The sequence below is a fragment of the Papio anubis genome, chromosome 5, assembly GCF_008728515.1.
Source record: "Papio anubis isolate 15944 chromosome 5, Panubis1.0, whole genome shotgun sequence".
NCBI classification, from domain to species: Eukaryota; Metazoa; Chordata; class Mammalia; order Primates; family Cercopithecidae; genus Papio; species Papio anubis.
Genome location: NC_044980.1, coordinates 69357778 through 69362668, shown reverse-complemented (window position 1 = coordinate 69362668; position 4891 = coordinate 69357778). Strand labels below are relative to the sequence as shown.

At 45.0% G+C, this 4891-nt stretch overlaps 1 pseudogene across 1 annotated transcript; it reads right to left on the bottom strand.

Moving 5' to 3' along the window:
• Nucleotides 1-2593: 2593 nt before the first annotated feature.
• Nucleotides 2594-4360, bottom strand: LOC101010959 (annotated as a pseudogene). Its single transcript, XR_001904082.2, has one exon. The product of XR_001904082.2 is annotated as a U1 small nuclear ribonucleoprotein C pseudogene (transcript).
• Nucleotides 4361-4891: the final 531 nt, after the last annotated feature.

The window sequence follows — 4891 nt, the reverse complement described above, 5'->3', positions numbered from 1 at the left end:
TTCCTTTGAAACATAACAAAGGTCAGTTGAAGGCAGATTAAAAACAAACATTACTCTGACAAAAGGGGTGGTGAGCATATGGATTTCACTAAGATACATCCCACTTCCTTTTATGGGAATGACGTGAAATAAAACAATATATGTTATGAGATTCTTCTTGGTGATGTATAACTGTTATGGTAGGAAATTCTAGAAAACCATCTGAGGACTCAGTGATCAAATAAAACCTGGGCTAGCAGCTCCCAGTTCAGAGCCCCATAAAAAATATCTTGGAACCATATATAGCATTGCATGACTGACAGAGTGCTTTGCCCTGTGATATCTTATCAGATCTTTATAATAACTCTATGAACAGATTTTACTCTCCTTATTTTATAGAAGGATAAATAAAAGCTCAGAGAGGTGCCCAAAATTGCCCTGCTAAATGTAGAGTTGGTTCTAAAGTCTAGTTTCATTACTACAAATTCTGAGCCCAGTTCATCAGACCAGCATTAGAAATACAAATTCTATGGTCCCAAATCCCAGTGATTCCGGTTATCGGTGGGGCCAGGATTTTTTTTTTTTTTTTTTTTTTTTTTTTTTTTTTATGTCCTAGGCAGCTTGGGGAATTCCTGCATGAAATCACACAGGTTATTTATTATCTTTGATTTTAAAATGAGGAGCAAATTGGAAATAGGAATTTAATGGACAGCTAAAAAAAGGAGCTCCGTGGCTTTGAAAGGGGAGGAAACAGGAAGCCTGCTTCTGACTAAGAGGATGGCCCGGAGCACTCCAGGTAAACACAGCATTTGTCCTCATACCTCCAGAGTCAAATGAGAATACTAGCTAACACTTCAAAGAGTTTCCTACAAGCTTGGCACTATTCTAAGCACGTCCATACATAATTTCATCTTACCCTCACGAGAAACTGAGTTTTTCTGTCTCTATTTTACAGATGAGGAACCTGAAACACAGTTTCTTGTCCAAGGCCAACTGTTTGTTCAAGGTGGCCAGTGAGTACTGCTGGTCCCACTAAACGAAAGAAATTCACCAACTGGCTGAGGGATGTTCAGACAAACAGAATGGGTCGGCGATGAGAAGACGCTGGGAAAGGCAGGACTCCCATGGTTGAGAGCAAGAAAGACCCACGGTGCTTGCACACCTGGGGCTGCCTCCCTCCTTCCATCCCAAGAGCTGAGGAGGGGCCTCCCTCCTGTCTACAGCTCATCCTTCCACTGTGCTCCAGCCACATGTCCTCTGTTTTGTTGTTGTTGTTATTTGTTTTGTTTTATTTTGTTTTGTTTTTTTGAGGCGGAGTCTCACTCTTTTGCCCAGGCTGGAGTGCAGTGGTGCCATCTCGGCTCACTGCAAGCTCTGCTTTCCGGTTTCAAGTGATTCTCCTGCCTCAGCCTCCCGAGTAGCTGGGATTACAGGCACCCGCCACCACGCCAGCTAATTTTTGTATTTTTAGTAGAGATGGGGTTTCACCATGTTGGCCAGGCTGGTCTCGAACTCTTGACATGATCTGCCCACCTCGGCCTCCCAAAGTGCTGGGATTACAGGCCTGAGCCACCGTGCCCGGCCACCCTCTGGTCTTTAGCAGAGCCTTCACGTGACAGATTCCTGGGCCCCTTTTTCCTCTGTCCTTATCATCTCCCTTGACTGGTTCTTTCCTAGCAATCGATGAACAGTTCTACTTTTTAATAGCCTTTCCCCTCAACCTCACATACCTTATATCTCCTAAAACTAATTTTATCTGTTCCCTGATTCCAAATCTCAGTTAATGACATCAGCATCCGCTGGAATGCCTAAGCCAGAAATGTAGGCATCATTCTCGATTCCTTCCTCCCAACACTTTCTCATCTGGTTCATCTCTAGTCTTGTAAATGCTACCCTATAAACACCTCTCCAATTCTCCCCCTTTTCTCAACTGTCTCCACCTTCAGCCACCATCCTTCTCTCCAGGGTCAGCCCAGTGCCGTCTGGACTACTCTCTCCTCTTGCAGGGTTGCCAGCCTCCCCTACCTTCCATTCATGGATTCTCTGCACAGCACCCAGAGTCAACTGCATAGACAAAGTCACCTCTGCCACTGTCCTGCTTCATACTCTGCAGTGCCTCTGCCTTGCTCCCAAAAGCCTTTGGTGACATAATTCTGCTCACCTCTCCAGCCTCATTTCCTCCTCCCCCCAGGAACCCTCTTCCCTGCCACCACCCAGTTGAGCCAGTTCTTCTCACTCTTCTGCCATCAATTTGGATGTCACCTGGCCTAGGACGTCTCTTTCAACCTCTCCTATACACATAGATCCAGAGCTTCCGCTAGTAGCATTTATCTCACCATAATTATAGTTGTTGACCTGTCTAATTTTTTTTAATTAACTGAGCTGTTTATTATTTTAACCAATAAAAGCTCTATAAGTACTAGATTTAGTCCGACACAAGATGACTTTACTAATAAAGGGAGGATGCCCAGAGAGATTTACCATATAGCTAAGGAAAAAGAATCTCACGCAGAGGACATCCTGAAGAGATAATGAGCTACAGAAACAGAACTGGAATGTTTCATTTCTTTTATAATACACAGAGAATACAGAGGGGAGGAAAAAGGGAGTACACTTTTAACTAAACGAGTTGACAATTTTATTTTCACATTTCCCAATACAAATGAAAACTGCATCTTTTCTGTCCCACTTCTCCCCTCCAAAACTATTCTGTTTGATAGGACAGGGGAGCAAGACTTCCTTATACTGTTTAGAAAACCCAGCATCACAGCAGCATGATCTCCTGGTGAAGCAGAACAGGTAATATAAAACTGATATAATGAGCCCTCCCCGCTATCCTTATCTGTCTGGTCGAGTCATTCTGGGCCAAGTGGGCACCATCATGGGACAGGCAGGAGGTCTCATCATTGGGAGTCCAGGCATCATTGGCCTGTGGCCTCCCATAGGCGGCCTCATTCCAGGAGCAGGGCCCACTGGTGTCATACCAGGAGGAGGAGGGCCCATCATTGGCATCATGGGAGGACCCCTCATATGGGGTGCTGGCATCACACCAGGGTGAGGAAGACTCGGAAGACTAGGAGGAGGTGGTATCATTGCTCCTGCAGGAGGAGGAGCAGAGGATGGAGCAGGAGGTATCTTTCCTTGTTGAAATGCAGCCGTTGTTTTGTCAATCAGGCTCTGAGCCTGCTCTTCCATCCTTTTCTGGTAGTAGTCTTTCACATTCTCTTTGTGTTTCCTACCTCTGCGGTGTGTCTTTCTCACAGATGGAGAGTCATGGGTGAGGTATGTATTGCAGTAGTCACAATAAGACTTGGGCATGTTGCTCTGCAGGCCGTTGGCCACTCCATTCCATGACACCCAGAAATGACCAACTTGTCTGATTTTACTAAAGCAAAGCTCTAGCTCCTTGAGGATGGGGACTGTTTTAAGTTTGTCTTAAAGATCTGTACATCTTCTTTTCACTGTATCTGGCATTCGACAAAACCTTAGTAACTATAAGTTGAATGAATGACCCAGCAAGACCATGAGGAGTGGCTAGAAGCTCATCAGAAGGATTTGAGTTTCAGAATAGAAAATGTTTTCCTCATTAAGGGGCCAGGCTGGTCGCAGAGGTGGACTGAAAGTGTGCAGAGGGAGCCCCCGAGAGCTGACTCACGCTTGCTGAACACCAGTGCTGTGCTAGCCTCTGTTGCTGTTAATTATTTTTTCTTACACATCATAGGAATCCTTTAAGGTAGATTCTGTTTTTGTTTCCACTTTAAAGACAAGCAAACTGAGGCCCAGATTTGCTGAAAGTCACATAGTGGCAATGCTAAGATTCAGATATTGTCTATACACCTTTCTCTGGGCTACAGTAAGTCTATAGTTTTCTTTTGCAGGTTCTTTGATAAGACTCACCTTGAATCTTTAGGAAACTGCCTACGACTTCATATGCAGAGAAAAAACTAGCAAACAGCTTGGAAAAAGAGCAAATTTCCCACCAGACTTGGGACTGTCATGCTAGAAGTTTGGGTGTTTTTGCTTAATATTTAGATAAATTCAGATTCAGTAATTATGAAATTTGAGAGCTGGAAGTTATCTTAGAAATCTTTGAGTCCAGTTCCTTGAACACCTGAAGGGGCCAGTGACTTGCTGAAGGCCACTCAGCTACTGGTGGAACCAGAATTGAAACACTGGGTCTCTCTCTGACCTTTCTGCAGAGCTATGCATGTTTTGCCTTTTTGGTGCTTGATTTTGCTTATTGGAGTCTCTTGGTAAAACATCTCTCTTAAAACTTCAAACTGGGTGGGACGCTGTAGCTCACACCTGTAATCCTAGCGCTCTGGGAGGCGGAGGTGGGAGGATTGCTGAGGCCAGGAGTGCAAGACCGGCAAAGGCAACATAGTGAGACCCCTATCTCTACAAAAAATTTAAAAATTAACCAGTCGTGGTGGCATGCACTTGTGGTCCCAGCTACTCAGAGACTGAGACAGGAGGATTGCTTGAGCCCAAGAGGTCAAGGCTGCAGTGAGGTGTAATTGTGCCACTGCACCCCAGCCTGGGTGACAGAGTGAGATCCTGTCTCTAAAAGACAAAACAAAGTAAAACCTTCGAACTGCACACTGCTTTGTCAAAGAAAGAATTTCAACTTTGCCGAATGGCCAGATGTGGTGCAACAGTGGGCCTGGACCCGCTGGGACCAGGAAGTTTAGGGGTGCCAGAGAGCTCAGGGTGAGTTGGTGGTTGAGATGATGAGGGAAGCCCAGGAAGAAACACGCTGGAAGTGGGGCCTTCCTTTCACAAACATGAGGAGAAAACATACGGGGATTTCAGAAGGATTTCAGAAAATTTTCTTGAATGCATACCAGATACTAGGAACTGGAGAAATTGCCCTCAAATGCTTACAATCCAGAAAGGCAGTAGATGTGAGTAT